Source organism: Camelus ferus, chromosome 35 (genome assembly GCF_009834535.1).
Source record: "Camelus ferus isolate YT-003-E chromosome 35, BCGSAC_Cfer_1.0, whole genome shotgun sequence".
Classification (NCBI taxonomy): domain Eukaryota; kingdom Metazoa; phylum Chordata; class Mammalia; order Artiodactyla; family Camelidae; genus Camelus; species Camelus ferus.
This window is the reverse complement of record NC_045730.1, coordinates 20398129-20420686: the sequence shown is the minus strand read 5'-3', so window position 1 is coordinate 20420686 and position 22558 is coordinate 20398129.

Here is a 22558-nt window from a genome sequence, read left to right as displayed (position 1 = left end):
TGAGGGGGATCTCTCTAACCAGGAGATTCAGAAGGAAGGCTTCATGGAAGAAGAGGCATTTGAACCCGGACTTGAACAGTTGATCCAACTTGTGACTGCGAGTCGGGAGGGGGACATGTCACCAAAGAGACATAGGAAGGGGGAGGCTCCCCACAGACAAGTGAGCATTCCTCCCCCTTATGACCCGGAGCTGTGGGATAGCAAGTAGGGAAGGAAGCTTTGTGCCTGTGAAGCCTTTGATGTCAAGTCAAGGAGTTCATTGGTTTGTAGGCAGGGAATCACTGCAGGTTGCAGAGCAAGGGGGCTGCAACCCAGCCCGAGTGGCTGGCAGCCACGGTGGGAAAGACTAGAAGGAAAGGAACAGGGTGGGGGGGCTCAGAGGCCTGAGTCAGTGGGACTGCAGGGAAGGAGGGAGGTGTGAGGGAGATGCTGGAGGTGGACGTTGCTGAAGCTGGACCACAGGCATGACTCAAAGCAGGGAAGCCAGGAGAAAGGGCGTCTACTCCAGAGCAACAACCACAGTGGGGACCGGCAGGCAAGTGGAGTTTGATTTTGGACATGATGTGTTTCGAGGACTTGGCAGGATTTTCAGATAAAGCTGTCTCTCAGGCCACTGGTAACGCCAGGAGCCCTCTCCCTGTGTGCTTAGTCCTTATACAGGACTGAAATGAAGACACCCCAGCTCAGAATGTGAGTAACTTATCGAGGTATCTAATGCAAAATGATGGTCTTCTTTGGAACCAGCCTCAGTTACAGCATCAGACACCACGGTTAATCCCACCTATGAGCTAAAAGGGAATTTGTGCTTTTACTCTTGCACCATCTGGCCCTAGACTGACTTGATACACTTGTTGTGTGGGAAGGGCAGTAATAAAATGAGCCTGGAGCTTTGCTCTGGGGATTGGAATGTGAACCCTGGTTATGCGGCATTTTATTTCTCCAAGGCCTTCACCTGTGGCATGAAGGGGCTGGACCAGCTGCCCTCAAGGGCGCTCTACCTCAGTGGTCTGTGTATGGTGGGAAGGGGTCCATGGTGGGGCCACGCAGGTGTGACCCCAGAGTCTACGAGACTTACATCTGAGAACACAAAGCACAGGAGTTTGAGGTTCGCCATTTCAGGTTTGTCATTGAGCCACATGAGATCACGAGGTCTGTATGAGAAATGCCTACAGCTCTGGGGTCACCCGCAAGTACAAAGACAAAGACAGTGTGGTCTTTGACCCCAGGCTAATGAGAAAGATAGACAGCAGCCCAAGTAGGTTAGTGCAGCCAGTAGTGCGAGCACAGACAGGGAGGAGGAGAGGTTTTTCTGGAGTTGATATTAGCGATGATTGTCGGCAGAGAAGCGGGGTGGGCACTGTGGGATGAAGGCACATCAGGTCTTCAGGAACAGGAGCCTGTGGGGCATGGGGTGGGACTGTGGGTTACAGCCAGGTGGTGGAAGGTCTGGAGTATCTGGCTAAGAAGTTGGACTTGTATTCAGTGGACCATGCAGTAAGTATTATATTGCCTATTTTTGAAAAGGGAATAAATGCCACTGTGTTCTGGGGAGCCAACCTTGGCCACTCCCGCCACAGGGTCGAGTAGATGGTGGCAGGGAACCAACCAGGAGGTCATCAGAATGCCCCAGGTCTACAGCAGTCGCTGAACTGGGAAGAGTGGTTCCTGAATGAAAGTAAGTGAGATGACCAAGACTGTGCAGGGCCTTGAGGAGTTAGGGAAGCAGAGGGTGTGTGAGACCCAGGGAGACAGAGAAGTCGCCCAGGGCTCTTTCCAGCCTGGACTATTAAGAAAATGGTGCAAGTCGTTGGAAGCCAGGAGAAGGAGCTGACTTAATTCGGGGTTTGTGGAATTCGGGGCATGGGGTGAGGGCATCTGGGTGAGGTTATTCAGTTGGACAGGTGCAGGTGTGAGATAGCCCCCTCCAAACTGTCAGGACTAGAGGCCCAGGTCTGGCGACCTCTGCAGAGGTGACACTGTTGCAGAAGAGAAGAGGGTGCAGGCGGAGCCACAGGGCCATGCCCGCGAGGGCGAAGGAAGATCCTGCAGAGCACACAGGAGCCTGAGGCTGGGTGACTGAGCACGCGTGCTTGGGCTGCCTGGGAATGAGCAGATAGGCGACCCGTGTCTCCTCCACCCTCCTTCAAGGGTGGGGAAAGTGAGCCGAGGCAGAGGCACTGATTACAGCCTCAGGGCGCCAGCTAGCAGGCTACAGATTCAGAATTAGGAACTTCCAAACCTAGTCCTCTTCCCATGGCCCATGCTGTCTTTTACACTCCCCACTCCCACATGTATATATTCAAAAAGGACAAAAATCAGCCCTCGAAGACCCAGAACACTTAGACCCAGGCTCCAGGAGGTATTTTTCTGCCTTAGGCCCGGGGAAGGCGAGGGCTGGGCTGGGCTGGGCGAGGAGGGCAACACATCAACTTTCAAACTGAAAAGTTAAAACAATTTTTAATTCCAAATTATTTAAGTGTGTTGCTTTCATATTTTACCTTCAGTCAAGGTTCAGGTGGAGATAATTCTTTAAATTAATCTTCATCATTTTATTAAAATGTCAGAAGGTATTGTGGAAACATGGGTGGACTTTCCAGTGCTCAGTTCCCACAGAGGAGGATGGAAAAACAATTCCATTTTAAGCACATAATGTAGGTTGAAAAAACAGAGTAGTCTTTTCTCTCCACGTTCCTCTGTGGCCTGCCAGCGCTTAATGGTGGTGTATTATCTAGATTTGCAGGCGCTGGAGCAGTTTCGGTTGCACCGTCTGCCGGGGCTGTTGCAGACACTAATGTTTCTCCATTTTATGGGTCTCTCTTTGGTCAGGGTTGCAGATTGACTTCTTGGCTGCAGAGCTCAGGTTTCCACTGTGCTGCCTGGCAGGTGGCTGCCTCTTCTCTCCACTGTCTGTTTATACCTAGTGCTTCCCTGTCCCTGCAGAACCACAATGCCAGCAAAGAGTGGGAGGTGGGGCACTGACAGCCTCCAGGCCGTGTGTCCGGATGACGCCGTTGGTGTGGGGCCAGGGGTTGTCGCTCTGGCGACTCCTTGGGATGGAACGTGAGACGGAGGGGCCTCCACACCAGGGAGCGGGGCTGCTGCGTGCCAGGGGGGAGCGGCTTCTCCACACACTTTCCCCCGTGTCAGTTTCTTCTTCCTTTCCCTACATTCTTGCCGTTTGGAATCCTGCAGTTTTCTATTTGACTTTAGGAGGGCCCCAAAGTAGTTTCACGAATATGTGAATAAACATTACTTGGCTGGAGGAAAAACTTTAAATGGAAATGCCAGCAAAGCAATGAGGAAACAGAAAAGTTCTCAATAGAGACAGACTCATGTCTTACTAAAAAAAACCAGTTGTTAAAAAAAAAGAAGAAAAAAAATGAGTTGTTGATGAAATTCAGCAATAATTTCTCTGTTAACCAATGGTTTGCGTCCCAGGCAGTGCGCACACTGGACTTGCACTCCAGAAGATCGCACCCTGCTCTCTCTGAAGTGGTTACATTCCTATTTTGGTAGAATGTAGAGAAATCACCTTGTGATCTGGCCTGGGAAAACTGGTGTTTGCAGAAGTCCGTTAGCTTTACACTTTGTGGCTTTTTAATTGTCAGTGTGCCTACTGAGTACCGGCGTTTTGCTCACGGCAGTTAGTCTGCAACGCACCGAATGACTGCAGGTATTAGCTCTGTTCCGTAATCGTGTCCAAATTAACATTTTCTAGTGAGTGTGAAGCTGCCCAAGGAAGGAGGTAGATACTAACTTAAATATCAGTTCTTAGTGCTGCTTAAGGAACCGATAATTTCTTAAACTGTGGCTGAGCAATTCACATGCAGCAGGCATAACCATCACCAGAGTAAAACCTGAGAGATGACCAGTTGGAAGGTGTGTAGATTTGGGAGGGGGTGGAATTTTCAGGTAGCAGGTGCACATAGCTCCAGGACTTGAGTTCTGTCCCCACCGCCCCTGTGCTTTTCTTGGAGGTCCCTGCGGCCACAGAACCTAGGACCACCTTCCAGGGTTGGCAAGAGGAGACGTAACCCACATGCTCTTCTCACTGCAGGGAGGAAGTGGACTCTGGAAAACAAATATATGGAAAAGCGTTTTCTTCCAGAGTCGCACTGATAATTTGTTGTAATTGGAAGGGGAAGCAGATTCAGGGAATAATATCTGAGCCTCTCCACCTGGAATCGGACCTCACTGTTGTCAGCAAACCCTCTTTACCCTGTGGCGTCCGCCCCAGCGCTGTCCCGCGTCACTGTAGGCGTTGTGGTGAGCGGAGTGGAGTACTTGGCTTGATAAATCTGGAAGATTGTTACCTGTATTAAAAAATTTGCAAATGGCAGCATGGATGCATGCGGGATTTGGATGTGTGGACTTGAGTTTTAAGAGTTATTCAGTTATGAAAATAGTAAGACTTGAATGATCTTTTCTCGATGAATAAATATAGATGTCAAATTGAGTCAGGAAACTACGGAGGGAAACACACACACATTAAAGGCTCTGACGTGTAAGACTGTTCCCGGTGCACACGAGGTGTGTGCGGTGCTGAAGTCTCGCTCGGCTCCAGTGTTGCGAGGTCACAGCTGTAACGGTGACTGTTCGGCTTCATGCTGGGCCCACGGGCTTTATACTCTTGTGCTGTTGGATGTTATGAGTCACATCTTGCCTTCCTCCTCCCAGCCTTTTTCAGATGGGTTGTCTCTTTTTTTAGAACTGATTTTTTTTTTAAAGCAGTGATTTATGGGATGAGTTGTAGCATTCTTCTGACTTGCAAAGAGAATATATTGTATAATCTTAGCTTTGATGTCGTGTACATGGACTGACTCACCAGTTCAAAGCCTGGCCATATTAAGATAATTTCCAGTTCTCGTCATTACTCAAGCACCTTCACAGATGTGGATGCTTGGTTGCAGTTATTGGCTTTATTTCGCACTTTGGTGTTTGTCCTGGGAGCAGGGGGCCGTGTCACCTTGGGTTTCACCGTTGTCGTCCTCCAGTCTCTCCTCCTGTACGCAGCCACTTTCAAGGTTGCCAGCATTGGTTTTCCTTCTTTCATGACCTCTCTGTGTGCGCTGCAGAGGTCACCTGCTGTTGTTGCCAGTGCTCTGCTCTTTCTGCTGAGAGGGTCGAAAACTTGTCACTCTCGGAAGAAGCAGTTGCATCCATTTGTTTGTGATGATAACAACCAGTGCTCTCAAAGGGGAGGCTCTAATCGGGAATCCCAGCTGGCGTGGGGTGAGAACGCAGGAGTCGGCTTGCCAGAGGAGCGAGTGCTCTGCGTCTCGGCACTTCCTTCAGGAACCAACGGGATGTTAATGCTAGTAAGCCCTTGAGGCAGTAAAGTGGGAAAATGCTGAAATACTGAGCTGCAAACGTCAGCACCACAGCCAGCAGCCTGTTTGGTGGGGCTGGGAGGGGTTGCTGTTTGGTTCTGCTGCTGCTGAGTATCTTGGAGACTAAAACGTGCTCTCTGCGCTGTGACAACTGCACACTGAGGTACTTCTTTACTCAAGTGCTTTGGACAACAGGCATGAAAGATCAGGAAAAAAAGCTGTCCGAGATAGGGAGGGACGGAGGGGTTCTGTGATTGCTGGTGGGTTAAATAGACTTCTCCTTCTGGGCTGCTGGTTTTAAATAATTTTTTTTTTTTGCTTAATAGGTTGGAAACTGTGTCATAATGAAAAGATTGAAGGCTGTGGGCCGGATGCAGACTAATTCCGTTGGCCCCAGAGAGTTATTCCTTGCACGCCTCTCCACAGTTATGCACAATCTATTTATTTATTTTATTGAATTATCTGGTTGGTCAAGTCACATATTTTTCTATTTTATTTCCTAGAGAAACTATAACATTTTAAAATTATGAAAAAAAAAAACACGTGTAAATATGTCCCCTCTTCAACACGGGCTGTTTCACACCCACCAGCCTCAGGTCTGAGCGCTGGTTCACTCAGTCCTGGGCAGAGAGGAACCATCTTCCGGAGCTGCAGGAGTGAGGCTACTCCTTGTGTCAGCAGTTTACAGAACACGTAAGGCCGGGAGAGGCCCTCGCAGCCTGGTTTCCTTGGTCAGATGCTGGGTCCCCCGCACTTACGTCCTTGTTCTGGCTGTGCCCCTGTGGGGGCAGAGCACGTGTCTGGACCTCTTCGCTCCCAGAAAAACACGCACATGCACGTGGGGTCCCGGTCTTACCTCCTCGCCTTTCTCTCCAAGCTGAAGACGGAGGTGGCGTGGGTCTGTGTGACCACCTCGCTGAGGAAGTGCTTCCTGTGCACAGTGGAATTTGTTGGCCAGTTTACCTGGGATGGAAATGGAAATGCAGACGGTGTTGCTAGTTAACCGTATCAGCAGATTCTGGGTCTTTGTGAGTGAAGTAATGCGGGTGGAGAGCGTGTGTTAGATTGCAGACACCACAGGTCCAGGATGTCATGTTACAGCTCCTCGTGTCCGACAACATGAGCTTATAAACCCTTGGGGGGGAAGAGTGGCCGCCAGGCCAGGAGTCGGAGGAGGACAGGAGCAGGTGACATCTGGAGTTGGCCCAACGCTTTAGAAAGGGCTGCCTCACTTAGGAGCCGTCAATCTGAGGGGCTGGATTTTGGTGCTGCAGGAACTTAAAACAATAATCCATTTGTAACTTGTGGGTGACCTTCTTCTGTGCTTCCTGAATCTCCTTGGGTCTTTCTCTAAACCCTGTTTGCAGAGATTTGTGTGAGGATCTTGAGATTTCTCATGAATGTCCACTGAGACACCTTCCTCCAGGTTGATTTTCGTCCACTGCCGTCCCAGCATCACCCTGGCTGAGCTGGCTGGTCCCTCCCAGCCTCAGCTTCCTCGGCTGTCAGAGGGTTAATAACCCACCTCAGGGTTGTAGCGAGGATCAAGATGGCGGTGTCACAGTGTCTGCTTGGTCAGCATCCAGCTCCGCTGGGACAAGGCTCCTGTCCTCCCTGTCCCTCCCCCTCCCCAGTTCATCCGGGTGATTTGAGGTCACAGTGATCCTAGGAGTGGCCTTGGGAGAAGAGCAGTGGAAGGGGGGAGCTTTCACTTCTGCTTGGAGGGCGCACTTCTCAGCAGATGCCACCCGGGCACTGGATTAGCTGCAGCATTGCGATGCCCCCTTTTTTTTTTTTTAAAGGCAAAACTTCCTTTCTGACAGCATCTTTCAGTCTATATTCTTGGAAGCCCCATTTTCAGCCCCTTTCATTTTTAATAGGAAAGTGGGGGAAGGATGTCCTAGCTCAGATTCAAGTCCAGGTGTAGCTGGGAAGGCCGTCCTGTTAGGTTCTAAATGTTAAATCTTGTGATCACGTTTCTTGGGACCACGTGGGCCTTCCTGGCAGCGTCAGTCCCAAAGTTTCCTGGGATTGCTGCCTGAATGTCTCCAGCATTACCCTCTGCTCTCTGCTGAAGATGAAGCCCAGAATCTGCCAGCTGTGACTCTGGGAATCTTCCTCCTGGAAGCTGGCACCCCTCTTGTGATCCTGTGTCCGATGACATGCACGTGGATGCCGCTGGACCGGCTGCATGGGTGGGGTGGCTCTGCAAGGCCAGGTCAGAGCCAGGCTTGCTGTGGCAGTGGACCCGAGGCTCCGTGCCCACCTGCCCAGCACTCGTGAAAGATCCTGGAATTTTGTCCTCTCTGATCACCCTGGTAGTTACCTGGGCTGAGTTCCAACTGGATTTTGTGTGAGTAGGATCTTTTTCTTACTGACTTTCATAAGCTGCTTCTTTTAAAATGAAAACTAGAGACAGTTTGACCACCCTGGGCCTGGGTCACTGGCGCTGATGGCAACCGTGTGCCTGGATGTGTGGCCTGAAGGTACACCCTGGGCTTGGGTCAATGGCCTTGAAACATGCACTGGGCCCGGGTGACTGGCCCTGAAGACACATAGTATGGGGTCCTGCAGTGAGCTCCTCTCTGGTCACCAGAGCTATATTATTTAGGGGTTTCATCATTCTGTTGTAGTGAGCTGACTACTGTGGGTGCACTGCTAGGCGCGGCTGGACCCCAGGGTGGTTGGTTGCCAAGCCTACCTGGTGTGGAAGCTCTCAGACGGGCCCAAGTTTCTAGTTGTGACCTTATTATTTTCCTCTTAGAGAAGCCCCTTTAACATTTCCTGTGAAGCCGGTTTTATGAAGCTCGACTCCTTTCGTTTATATTTGTTGGTAAAACTTTTGATCTCTTTCACATCTGAATGAAAGTCCTCCTGGGTAGAGTATTCTTGATTGGGGTTTTTCTCCTTTTATTACTTTCAGTGGATTGTGCCACTCCTTTTTGGCCTGCAGAGCTTCTGCTGAAAAGTTAACTGATGGCCTTATGGGAGATCTGTTCTATGTAACTTGTTTTTTTCCTGCTGCTTTTAATAGGATTTCCTTATCTTTAATTTTTGTCATTTTAGTTACAGTGTATCTTGATGTAGTCTTCTTCGGGTTGATCCCGTTTGAGACATTTCCTTGTCCTGGATGTGTTTCCTGGACCTGGATGTCTTTTTCCTTTCCAAGGTTAAGAAAGTTTTCAGCTATTATTTGTTCAAATAAATTCTCTACCACTTTCTCTCTCTCTTCTCTTTCTGGAACCCATGTAATGTGAATATTATGATGCTTTATGTTGTCCCAGAGATCTCTTAAACTGTCGTCATTTTTTTCTTTTTCTTGTTTTCTGTTTAGCTTGAATGATCTTCACTACTCTGTCTTCTAGTTCACTCATTCATTCCTCTGTATCATCTGATCTATAGTCAATTACTTCTAGTGTATTTTTTTCCTCGATTGTATTTTTTAGCTTTGTGGTTCTTTATATTTCCTAACTATTTGTTAAAAACCTCTGATTTCTCACTCTGTTCAACCGTTCTTATCCCATGTTCTTTGAGCATATTTATGTCCATTAAAGTCTATATTGAATATGATGCTTATCTCCACGTTTGTTCCTTCATTTGGAACATATTTCTTTGTCACCACATTTTGAGTCATTATCTGTTTTAATTTCTATATATTTATTTGATTGGTTTTGTTTCCTGATCTAGGAAAAGTGACTTTATATAGCAATGTCCTATGGAGTCCTGCAGTGAGCTCCTCTCTGGTCACCAGAGCTATATTATTTAGGGGTTTCATCATTCTGTTGTAGTGAGCTGACTACTGTGGGTGCACTGCTAGGTGCGGCTGGACCCCAGGGTGGTTGGTTGCCAAGCCTACCTGGTGTGGAAGCTCTCAGACGGGCCCAAGTTCAACATGGCTGGCTGAATTGCCTGGGGAGTATCAGTCCTGGTGCTGGCCTACAGATGAACAAGCTTGTGTTGTGACCTTGTGAGGTGACTGGATATGTATTCTCTGGGAGTCCTGGAGCTAGTGCTAATCCACTAGTGGGCAGAATCAGGCCTCAGGATGACAACAGCCCAGACAGTCCTGGGGCTGGTACAAGCTTGCTTGTAAGTGCACCAGGTCCTGATGCAGCCGTCTTTAGGACCTCTGTGGTCATGGGGATGGTGTTTGCCAATGCTGAGTGGGACTGAGGACCAAGGGGTTCCGGGCTGCTGTCTACTCAGTGGTGGGTGAGACCAAGTCCCAAGGCTAGTGCTGGCTCACTGGTGGGATGAGCCAGGTCCTGGGGTCTCTCACAATAGGGGTCTCAGTTTCTGGAGATGGTGCACCCTCACTATTGGGCAGTGCTGCTCCACTGATGGGTGAACCTGTGTAGAGAGGTCTCTGGCTATATGAACCTGGAGGTCTGATAGTTGGTGCTGACTCATAGTTGGGTGAGACGGGATCAGGAAATTCTGGTGCCCTCTCTTGATGGGTGAGACCAGGTCCTAGGACTTGCACTGTCCCACTGTTGGAAAGGGACTGGCTCCTGGGCCCTCTGGGATGTGGGGATAGGTCCTGGGATGGCTGGGGGATCAGGTGATCCAAAGTCAATGGGGTTGTGTGCCTCTCCCACCTGGCCTGGGGCATCCCTGGACTGGTGCTGATTAGCTGGTGGGTAGGGTTGGGTCCTGACACTATGACACTATAAGCAAAAGATAGAATTCCCAAATGGCAGTTTCTAGGACCAGTGTCCCTGTGGTGGGATGAGCTTCCTGAAATGGCTTCCACCAGCATATATGTGCCTAGATGAGGTTCAATTTCCTCCTGCCTCTTCCAGAAGCTCTCCGTGACTAGCAAGTGAGTCTTACCTAGGCTCCTTTTAAATTATTGCATTTTACCTTGGATCTCAGAGCATGCAAGATTTTGTGTGAACCCTTTGACAGTAGGGTTTTATTTCCTGTAGCTCTCTGGCTCCTGTAAATAAGCCCAATTGCTTTCAAAACCAGACACCCAAGACCAGGGTGTGTCTTCTATGTGTGTTTCTTGAAGGTCAGTGACCCAGGACAAAGATGTGACTTCAGGGCCAGTGAACCAGGCCCAAGGATGTGTGTTCAGCACCAGAGACCCAGGCATAGTATGTGTCTTAAGGGCCAGTGACAAAGGCCAAGTATGTGCCTTCAGCACCAGTGACAGAGGCCCAAGGTGTGTCTTTAATGAAAATGACCGAAGCCCAGGTTGTGCTTTCATGTCCAGTGACACAGGCCTAGGGTGTGGTGTCATGGCCAGTGACCCAGGTCCAGGTTGAGCCTTCAGGGCCAGTGACCAAGGCCCAGGTTGTGCTTTCACGTCCAGTGACACAGGCCCAGGGTGTGTATCAGGGCCAGTGACCCAGACCAACTGTGTGCCTTCAGTGCCAGTGACCCAAGGCCCATGTGTATCAAGGCCAGTGAACCAGAACAATTATGTCTTCAGGGCGAGTGACCAAGGCTAAAAGAGTGTCTTCAGGGCCAGTGTCACAGGCCCAGTGTTGCCCTCAGCCCCAGTGACTGAGACCCAGGGTGTACCTTCAGCACCAGTCACCCAGGCCCAGGGTGTGCCTTCGGCACCTGTGGTCGAAGACCACATGTGACTTCAGCCCAGACACCCGAGCCCAGGTTGTGTATTCAGAGCCAGAAACCCAGGCTAAGTGTGTTTCTTTAGGGTCAGTAACACAAGTCACACGTGTGATTAAATGCCAGTCACCCAGGCCCAGGGTGTGTCTTCACGGTCATTGACCCAGGCAGAGGGTGTGTCTTCAGGGCCATTGACAAAGGCCAATGGTCATTGACAAAGGCCAATGGCCAATGGTCTCTGGCCAATGTGTGTAACTTTTGGCCAGAGACCAAGGCCAAGAGTTTGTCTTCACGACCAGTGACCCAGGCCCAGGGTGTGTATCAGGGCCAGTGACCCAGGCCGGAGTGCGTCTCCACGGCCAGTGACCGAGGCCCAGAGTTGCAATCAGTGCCAGTGACCCAGGCCTGGGTTATGCCCTCAGCCCCAGTGACCCAAGCACAGCGTGTTACTTCTGTGCCAGTGATCCAGGCCAAGAGTGCGTATCAACAGCCAGTGACCCAGGTCCAGGGTGCTAATGCAGAGCCAGTGACACAGGTCAAGTGTGTGTTCAGGGCCAGTGACCCAGACCCAGGGTTACCATCAGCGCCTTGACCCAGGCCCAGGGTGTGCTTCAGCTCCAGGAACCCAGGCCCAGGGTGTGCCTTCTGCACCAGTGACCCTAGCCCAGGGTGTGTCTTGAAGGCCAACGACCAATGCCAAGTGTGTGACTTTACGGCCAGTGACCCAGGCTACACGTGTGCCTTCAGCACCAGTCATCCAGGCCCAGTATGTGTTTCAAGGCCATTGACCCAAGCCCAGGGTGTACCTTTAGGCGACACACTCAGGTCCAGGGTGTAGCTTCATGACCATTGACCAAGGCCAAGTGTGTGTCTTCAGCATCAGTGAACCAAGTCAAGGGTGTACCTTTATAACCAGGAACCCAGGACCAGGGTGTGCCTTCGGCGCCAGAGACTGAGCCCAGATGTACCTTCAGGCCCGACACACAGGTCCAGGGTTTGCCTTCAGGGCCAGTTATCCAGGCTAAGTGTGTTTCTCCAGGGTCAGTGACCCAGGCCAAGTGTGTGCGTTGAGCACCAGTGACACAGGCTGAAGTTGTGTCTTCTACGAAATGACCGAGGCCCAAGGTGTGCTTGTTTGTAGTGACCACACCAATGGTGTGTCTACAGGGTTAGTTCAGACCAATGGTGTGATTTCTGGGCTAGTGACCCAGGTCAATATTGTGACTTCTCAGCAGTGACCCAGGGGAAGGGTGTGCCTTCAGGGCCAGTCACCCAGGCCCAGTGTGTGTTTCAAGGCCACTGACCAAAGCCCAGGGTGTACCTTCGGGCCACACACCCATGCCAAGGGTGTGTCTTCAGGACCGGTGACCCAAGTGAAGGGTGTGCGTTCAGCACCAGTGACACAGGCCCAGAGTGTGTCTTCAAGGCCAGACAACGAGGCCAATGGTGTGACTTGAGGGCCAGTGATCTAGGCCAAGAGTGTGTCTTCAGGGCCAAGCACCCAGGCCCAGGGTGCTAATTCAGGGCCAGTGACACAGGCCAAGTGAGTGTTCAGGGCCAGTGACCCAAGCCCAGGGTGTGCCTTCAAGGCCATTAACTTTGGTCCAAGGTGTGCCTTAAGTACCAGTGGTCCAACGTCTATGGTGTGTATCAGGGCCGGTGAACCAGAACAAGTGTGTCTTCAGGCCAGTGACCCAAGCCAAGAGTGTGTCTCTTGGGCCAGTGAACAAGGCCAAGCGTATGTCTTCAGGGCCAGTGACACAGGCCCAGGGTGTGCCTTCTACGAAAGTGACCGAGGCCCAGGATGTGTTTTCATCTCCAATGACACAGGCCAAGGGTGTGCCTTCAGGGCCAGTGACCCACGTCCAGGGTGTGTCTTCAGCACGAGTCACCCAGGCCGATGGTGTGTCTTCAAGGCCAGTGAACCAGACCAATGTTGTGACTCGAGGGTTAGTGACCTAAGCCAAGTGGGTGTGTTCAGGGCCAGTGACCCAGACTCATGGTGTGCCTTCAGGACTATTGACCCAGGCCCAGGGAGTGCCTTGAGTGCCAGTCACCGAGGCCCAGGGTGTGTATCAGGGCCAGTGAACCAGAACAAGTGTGTGTCTTCAGGGCCAGTGAAAACAGAACCAGGGTTCCCATCAGCGCCAGTGACCCAGGCCCAGGGTGTGTCCTCAGCCCCTGTGACCCAAGCCTAGTGAATTACTTCTGCACCAGTGACACAGGCTCAGGGTGTGCCTTCAGCGCCAGTGACTCAAGCCCAGGGTGTGCTTTCATGGCCAGTCACACAGGGCCAGCATGTGTTTCAAGCCCATTGACACAAGCCCAGGGTGTACCTTCAGGCCACACACACAGGACAAGGGTGTATCTTCAGGACCAGTGACCGAGGCCCAGGCAGTGCGTTCAACAACAGTGACACCGGCCCAGGGTGTGTCTTCAAGGCCAGACAACCAGGCCTATGGTGTGACTTGACGGCCTGTGACCTAGTCCAAGAGTGTGTCTTCAGGGTCAAGCACCCAGGCCCAGGGTGCTGTTTCAGAGCCAGTGACACAGGTTGAGTGAGTGTTCAGGGCCAGTGACCAAGACTCATGGTGTGCCTTCAGGACAATTGACTGAGGCCCAGAGTGTTCCTTGAGTGAAAGTCACCAAAGCTCAGGGTGTGTATCAGGCCAGTGAACCAGAACAAGTATGTGTATTTATGGCCAGTGACCCAGGCCAAGAGTGCTTTTTCATGGCCAGTGACCCAGGCCCAGGGTTGCAATCAGTGCCAGTGACTGAAGCCCGGGGTATGCCCTCAGCCCCAGTGACCCAAGAACCGCGTGTTACTTCTGGGCCACTGACCCAAGCCAAGTGTGTGTCTTCAGGGCCAATGACCCAGTCTAAGTGTCTTTTTAGGTTCACTGACCCAAGCCAAGGGTATGCATGTAGCACACCCTTGGTGACAGTCCCTCGGTGTTCCTTCTAGGAATGTGACACAGGCCTTGGGACTGCTTTCATTTCAAGTTACACAGTCCCAGCGGTTACCCTCAGGGGCAGTGACCCAAGGCCTTGGGGTCTTCTCAAGGCCAGTGACCCTGGCCAGTGGATGGCTTCTGCTCCAGTGACCCAGGCCCAGGCTGTCTTAGGGGTCCGTGACCCAAGCCAAGAGTGTGTCTTGAGGTCCACTATCAAAAGCCAAGTGTGTGTTTTGGCCAAAGACCAAGGCAAAGTGTTTGTCTTCATGGCCAGTGACCCAGGCCCAGGGTGTGTATCAGGGCCAGCACCCAGGACAAGAGTGTGTCTCCACGGCCAGTGACCCAGGCCCAGGGTTGCAATCAGCGCCAGTGACCCAGGCCCGGGGTATGCCCTCAGCCCCAGTGACACAAGCACAGTGTGTTACTTCTGTGCCAGTGACCCAGGCCAAGTGTGTCTTCAGGGCCACTGACCCAAGCCAAGTGTGTGTCTTCAGGGCCAGTGACCCAGTCTAAGTGTCTTTCTTCAGGGTCACTGACACAGGCCAAGGGTATGCGTGCAGCACCAGTGACACAGTCCCTTGGTGTTCCTTCTAGGAAAGGGACCCAGGCCCTGGGACTGCTTTCATGTCAAGTTACACAGTCTCAGGGGGTGCCTTCAGGGGTAGTGGCCCAGGCCCCTGGGGTCTTCTCAAGGCCAGTGAAGTGACCCAGGCCCAGGGTGTGTATTAAGGCCAGTGACACAGGCCAAGAGTGTGTATCCATGGCTAGTGACCCAGGACCAGGGTTGCAATCAGTGCTAGTGACCCAGGCCCAGGATATGCCCTCAGCCCCAGTGACCCAAGCACAGTGTGTCACTTCTGTGCCAGTGACCCAGGCCAAGTGTGTGTCTTCATGGGCTCTTACCCTGACCCATGGTTGCCATCATCGCCAGTGAACCTCGTCGCTCCCTTACCGGCTGGTCCGTCGAACTAAAAGTTGCGGGTGGGGATGTCCCAGCCCAGGAGGACCTTAGGTGGCACCTCGGCGGTACCTGGAAGGACTGCACGGGCGGAGAACGACGCTGGGGTCAGCTGGTAGCGCCAGAAATTAGACACGCCTGTCGTGCAAGCCTGGCCCCCGCTAGCCAGGCCTGGAGAGTGGAGCAGTTTCTCCCCAACTTCCTGACTCTGAGCCGGCGGCGGGAGGTAGGCTAGGTGGGGGAGGCGCGGCCGAGCATCGGGGCCTAGCGCTGGCGGGGCCGGGGCCGGGGTCGGCCGCCTCCGCCTGGGGGTTGCGTGGAGGGGGCGTCGAACGGAGGCTAGGCGCGGTCCTCTCCCTTCTCTACCTCGTAGCCCCGGGCACTCGGCCCCAGAGAGGGCTGCACAGCCAGCTGCGGCACTAGCTTTCTTTCACAGGGACGTGAACTTCCGGGCTCTGCTCCTTCCTGGGGCGGGGCGGGGGCGCGACGTCCGGTTTGAAAGTCACGGGGTGGGGGTGTGGGGTTGGGGGTGTGGGGGTGTGTGGGTGGGGGGGTGGGGGGGGGGGGGGTGGGGGGGGTGTGTGGGTGGGGGGGTGGGGTGTGGGGTTGGGGGTGGGGGTGGGAGGGTTGTGTGTGGGATGTGTGGTTTGAGGCGGTGGGGGTTGGGGGTTGGGGGGTGGGGATTGGGGATGGGGGTGGGGGGTGCGCACGCGAGACTTCTGGTTTGCGGGCGGGGCACGCGCGAGGGTGCTGAAACTGCTGTGTATTGTAATTATGGTGATGGTTACACGACTGTATGCGTTTGTAGAAGAATTGACAATAAGAATGATTTACTGATTGTAAATCCACTGTACTTGAATTTTCTAAAAATCCCTGCATTTTGATTTCTTTAATTAAAAAAAAAGAATGAATTACTGTACAGAAAATAGACCTTAATATTTTAGAAACAGGAAAAATTACATTTCCTTGTCTGTCTCTTTTCCCACTCATGTTTAAACTTAACATAACATAACAAATATAAATATTAACAAATTTCACTCAGTGGATGTTTCTGAAACACCTCTCTTGTGTCAGTCCTTCTGCTCTGCTTGGAGAAGGGCATGGGACCCCTGTCCCTTCTCAGCCTCCCCCAACACCTCCTAACAAGCATGCTCAGGCCAAGTGCACCCCTACTTCCCTTTGAGGTGACTCTGGATCACCTCTGCCTAATGCTAACTGATGTGGGTAGATTGGTAACTATATGCTGAAACACTGGAATTTCTGAGACGTTTCCATGGTTTATGGGACCATAATATTTGAAATGGGAACCTGGGAACCGTCCCTGACACCTCCCTCCTCCTTGTCACCCACCCCTCTCCTGTCCTGCAGTCAGGGAAGTCAGGGGCCAGGTGGCACAAATTAACAGGCAGGGGCTCAGGCCTAACTGTGTGTCTTATCCTGTGTCACAACTTTTGGGGTGGGTGGCTGGCAACTTTTTTTCCACTGACCTGAATGTGCCCTGAACTATTACACAAAAAAATCAATCCATTGGCTCATCCTGTTGCCATTCTTTCCCGAATGTCTTCACAGAGCTCTTCCCCAAGTCCCCTGCTTGCTCCAGGCCATGCACCTCTCACACGGACCCCTGCACAGGCCTCCTAGCGGCCCAGCCCCTATGCCCCTCACACCCCAGCCAGAGGGATATTTCGGAGACAAATCCTAACAGTCCGCTCTCTCTCAAAACCATTAGTACACAAGGAACCCATGCCAATCCATGAGGAAAGGACAAGAGACTCATTTGAAAAACGGGTAAAATTATATGTATGAAGAAGCAGCTCCCCTATGAAAAAAAAAATACAAATGGCAAAAACACATGAAAAGATTCCTATAAATTTAAACTGTGCTTTCATTTATAGTTAAATAAATGAAAAGTGAAACAACCACGTGATACCATCTCCATCCCCCCAAACAGAAAATGGAACCATTTGATGATATGCATGGTGACGTGTGATGGGGTGGTCTCCTGGTCTCTCCCATGCAGTCTGGGTGTGGTGACAGGTGTGGCAAGCTGGTGCAACTTTTGGAAGATGCTTGTAAAAAATGTCTCCTTCCATCCAGAACTCACTGCTATAAAAGTGCCCGTGGTGCCTCCTCCCAACAGTTCCCTGTGACTGTACCATGTGATACTGTGATGGCTGTCTGTGGGGGTTTCTCCCAGCAACGTTTACAACAGCAGAAGCCTGGAAGAGAGGTGCCCACCCAGTGGGAAGAGTCAGTAACACTCACCTGCTCCATCTGTACAACTAAATTCCCTGCAGACATTAAGAAGAAGAATGGGGTAGGACCAACTACACGTGCTGAAATAAAACCAGGTCAGGAAAGGGAGCTGCAGACCTTGGCACATAGAACCACCTCTTTGGTATCACTCTGCAAGCGTAGACGTATCCTCTCAAGGATATGCATGGAAAAAACTTCTGGAAGCACACACCAAAAACCCGTTACATTGAAATTGCCTTTGGCAAGAGAGACAGGTGGGAAGAAAGAGGATTTCACTTTTCATTGTGTGCTTTCCTGTTCTGCTTGGATTTCGAATCATGTGCACAGATTATTTTCGTTTTTAAAATCTCATCAGGAAATATCTGGAGGGGGTGGGATTTGAGGCCAATTTCACTTTCTTCTTTATACTTTTTCTATATCAAAAAGAATCAAAATCAATGTGTTTAAATGTTGCAAACAAACTTTCATTGTGCTGGGGATAAAGTCCGTGATCCTGGACTCGCTCAGGGAGGTCCTGCGGCACCAGCGGTTGCCCCATCTCCAGTCTCCTGACTCCTGGGTCTCAACTACAGCTGACCCGATCCACCTTCCTTACCCCAAAACCCCTTGCTCTCTCTCATCTCTGGGCTTCTGGCCATGCTGCTCCGTCTCCCTGGAACACTCTGCCCTCTCTGATCGCCCTGAAACTTTGCTTCCTCATCTGGGGGCCTGACGCCAGGTGCCTGCCCGTCCACCCCACCCACCCCTGGGCAGTCTGGCCCGCTGCCTCCCAGAGCCCTGGCTTGACTTCCATCATGCCGAAGCTCGTACTGTGCCCTAGTGGCCTTCCCACTGGTCCCTCCCTCACTACCTCACAACAGCCATGACAGTAAGGACAGGGCCTGGCTCACCGATGGTGCCCAGGGCCCAGCGCCATGTGGGGCACATAGTAGGTTTCATAAATGTCTGCCGACTGGACTGACACATGACTGCCTGACCAGAATGAGGAAGGCACGAGCCGCTGGCACCCCAGGTTCATCGCCGAAGCAGGCCTGCTTATGGAGCAGGACTCCCGGGCCTGGCCCCAGATGGCAGGCCTGCCGAGGTGATCTGGAGGGGCAGACACAGCAACCCAGAGCAGGGCCACCCGCTCAACCCCAAGGTGGCTTTCATTTCCTCTTCTGCGGGACACCAAGTCCCTGAACAAATATTTTCCTGGAGTGGAGGAGCAGCTTAGCTCCCAGCCATAAGAGCTGGAAGCACCACTGGGTTGGGTAGGTTCCAGGAGCCGGAGGAAGAGCAGGGTCTGGCTGCAGCTGGTGGAGAAGGGGTCATCAGAGCTGCCCTCTGGGTGGTGCCCACCCTCCCTGTCTCCTCCGTTCAGCAGCAGCCCTGGAAGCCTTTTGCTCCAGGTCTCTCTGTTCATAAATTAGAATCCACTGGGATCCTGAAGAAAACGTGGGCCATGTGGGCCTCCCTCCTTTTTACTGAAAAAGCTACAGTAGGTTTTAAAGAAACTAATTAGAATCTCAGAAGCACTTTTATAAGCTTCCCCCCCCGCCCTTTAACTTTCTTTTTGCAGAATAAAATACATGGAGTACACTCATCTTAAGTGCATAACTTGATGATTTATTTACAGGTACATACGCCCTTGTAATCATCACCTGCATCAAACTGGAGAATATTCCAAAGAACTTTTCAGAGAAGGGTCCTTCATGTCCCCCTACCCCCATCAATTCCACACCCTCAGCAGAGGTACCACCAGCTTCTATCACCCATTAGTTTTGCCTGTTCCTGAACTTTTTATAAATGGAATCATGCAGTCTAAGCTCTCGAGTCTGGCTTAATAGATTGCTTGTAATATCATCTACATTGTATGTATAGCAGCAGTTTGTTCTTTTTTATGGCTGAGTAGTATTCCATTGTAGGACCATAGCACAGTATCTTTATCCAGTCTCCTGTTGATGGACATTTGGATTGTTCCCACATTTGGGATGTGACAGACATTCTCACATGTGCCTTTCAGCTGCCATGTGCTCGCCTTCCACTTGGATCATAGGGTAGGTGTATGTTTGGCTTTAGTTTCCCAAGTGCTCATATGATTGGCACATTTTCTAACAGCTCAGGATCATTCCAGTAGCTCCACACGCCATGCAACAATTGTCCACGTCTGAAGTCAGCCTTTCTGGCAGGTGTGCAGTGGTGTCTTGCACCATTAATAGGCTTCTAAACACTGCTTGACTTTCAGAGCAGGACAGCAGCGCCAGGCGACCACAATGAGCATCCCAAAGACAGAGACTCCCATATATGCTGTGGGCCCCCACCCCATGCCATGCCTCATGTTGGGCTTATAATAAAGCGTCCACCCTCAGGAAGCACCCAGGGTAGCAGGAAGCCAGTGTGGAAACAGACACCCTGCAGTGATGGGGTGAGAGGTCCCAGGAGGAATGACTCAGAAGGTATGGGGGCACAGAGGATGCCGTGCCTTTCCTTAGAGGAGCTTTGACCTGGGCCTTAAATTTGAGCAGGCACTGAGGTAGCACTGCCGAGGGCCTGATGTGGGGGCGCCCTCACACTCATACCCACACACCCCAAGTGGGTGCAAATCTCATGTGGCTCAAGGATCGGTTGGTATTGGGGTTGTAGGGGGTTGCAGCTGTGTTAGGGAGGGGGAGGATGGGAGAAAGCCAGGCGAGGGCTGTGCCCATGGCCAGGAAGAGTTGGCAGGACCCCAAGCCCCTCTAGGCTCCCTGTCTGGGGGCCTCCTCCAGCTCCTGCAGCTCCAGGAACCAGGAGCTCCCCTCCTCCTGAGGCAGCCCAGCCCACCTTTCCCCAGAAACAGGGGGTGGGGTGGGGCTGATGGGGAGAGAGGTGGGAGCACGGCCTCAGGAGCCCCTCTGTGCAGTAGTTCCCTGCAGCCCTGCTGAGAAGATGCTGTCTCTCCCAGATGCTGCTTTGGGGTCCACCGACCATCAGCGCCTAACCTGGGTGGGTGGGTGAGACCGCCCTCCTCGAGGCTCAGCCCTGGGACTATCCCTTCTGCTCCTGTTAGATCCCGCCCTTGACCGCCAGCTCTGAGAACAACCTCATCACAGGTGTCTATTCCCGTAGGTTCCACGTGAAAGGGTAACCAGAGGGAGAAAAGGGGACGCCCAGTGAGGTGGGGACACGCCCCACAGGTCCTGCCAGTTTTACTCCTTAATGAGGTCTCAAATGCAGCCTCTCCTCCCCACCCCAGCCTCTGCTGTCCCTGGGCCTCCGTCCCCTCTCCCTCTGCAATTCCTAATCCTTCCTGCATCTGCTCTGAGGCTCTTCCTCCAGCCCTCAGAGAGGTCACGAGGCGGTTTCCGCTGCTTTCTTACCGCATTGCAGCCTCATCCCTTCTCACACCTGCTCTCACTACACATCCGGCATGAGGCCTCTTGAGTCCTTATTTTTGCTGGAGCTGTGCCTTCGGCCTGGAATGCCCTCTGCCCTTGTTGGAGAGGCTGATTTGAATCTGCCCTTCAAGACTCAATTCAAGTACCACCTCTGGGCACCTCCCTCCTGATGCCAAGCGGGGTTAGCTGCCCTGACCCCCCCACCAGCCCCCATCGAGCTCTCTATCATTGAAACCTCTCTCTCAGTGTCCATCTCCTACTGGACCCCAAACTCCCTGAGAACAGGGCTGTGCATCTTTGTTCTGGAAGTGAAAACACAGTGCTCTCCAGAGAAAACTCAGGAGGCAAGCAAGGCAGAAAGTGCAATTTCAAGCAGAAATCAGCTGCAAATTAAGGTGACACAATCAATGTGAGAGAAGATGGCTCATTAGTTTAGAAAATAACTTGAAAGAACTCAGTGGAAACTTCAGTGAGTCCCCATCCCCATATAATGTACAAATGTGCACACACACACCCACCCCCAGGTCACATGGGTGTGACCTAAAGGTGAGGGGAATATGAAATAGTGCTCAGTTGCTCCGTTCTCAGACATGGGGAGGCGGGAGTCTTGGGAAAGCAGAAAAGAGGGGAGGTGAAGGGGGTCAAGGTCGTGGGAAGCAGGGCAGCAAGCTGACATCTGAGGATAGATGGGCAGAGAAATTGCTTGAGGCCAGGATGCCAGAGGAACATGAAGACGATGTTTAAACCCCTTCACCTTAGCTTCTCCACCGCTCTTCCCTGGTTTTCTTCTTTCTTCTTCTCAGTGTCTTGCTCTAGCCATTTCTTACACATCACAGTCTTCAAAATTTCTGTTTGTAGTAGGCTTTTTTTTTTCTTGGGCAAATTTATCTTTTTTCCATAGACCTAATAATCGTTTTTACATTGATGATCCCCAATCATGGCTTTAGCTGAGATCTCTCTCTTCAGCTTTGGATCTGTGTTTTCAACTGCCAAAGGCAGTTAGCTGCCTCGTTAGTACTTTGAGCTTAATATATCTAAAACCGAACTCACCTTTTCTTCTAAATCCTCTACTCCACCTATGTTCCACATATTAATAAATGGTAACATTCTGTATCAAAATATATAAGCCAGCACATGAAAAAATGCTCAATATCATTAATTATCAGAGAAATGCAAATCAAAACCACAATGAGGTATCACCTCACACCAATCAAAATGGCCATCATTCAAAAGTCCACAAACGATAAATGCTGGGGAAGGTGTGGAGAAAAGGGAACCTTCCCACACTATTGGTAGGAATGTACTTTGGTGTAGCCAATACCAAAAACAGTATGGAGATTTCTAAAAAAAAAAACAAAAAAACCCTAAAAAACTAAAAAACTAAAAATAGAACTTACACATAATCCAGTAAATCCACTTTTTGGTATATATCCAAAGAAAACAAAAATACTACTTTGAAAAGATAACTGCACCCCCATGCTCACAGAAGTATTATTTATAATAGCCAAGGTATGGAAGCAACCTAGGTTTGCAACCATAAATGAGTAAAGAAGATGTATGTGTACACACACACACACACACACACACACACACACACACCATGAAATATTACTCAGTCCTAAAAAAGAATGAAATTCTGCCATTTGCAACAACATGAAAAGACCTAGAGGGTATTATGCTTAGTGAAATAAGTCAGACACGGAAAGACAAACACTGAATGTTATCACTTATATGTGGGATTTAAAACAAATGAAACAAAATGAACTCATAGAAAAAAGATCAGATTCGTGTTGATCAGGGGCAGGGGTTGAGGGTGGGGGAATTCAATGAAGGTGGTCAAATATACAAACTTCCAGTTATAAGATAAGTAAGTACTGGGGATGAGATGTACAGTATGACGACTACAGTTAACACTGCTGTAGGGTATATTTGAAAGTTAAGAGAGAAGATCCTAAGGGTTCTCGTCACAAGGAAAAAACACTGATTTTCTTTCTTTTCTTTCTTCCTACCTTCCTTTTTTTGTTCTCTTTCTTTATTTCTCTTTCCTCCTTTCTCATCTATATTAGATGACAAGTATCAACTAAACTTTGTGGTAATCACTTCACAATATACGTAAGTCAAGGC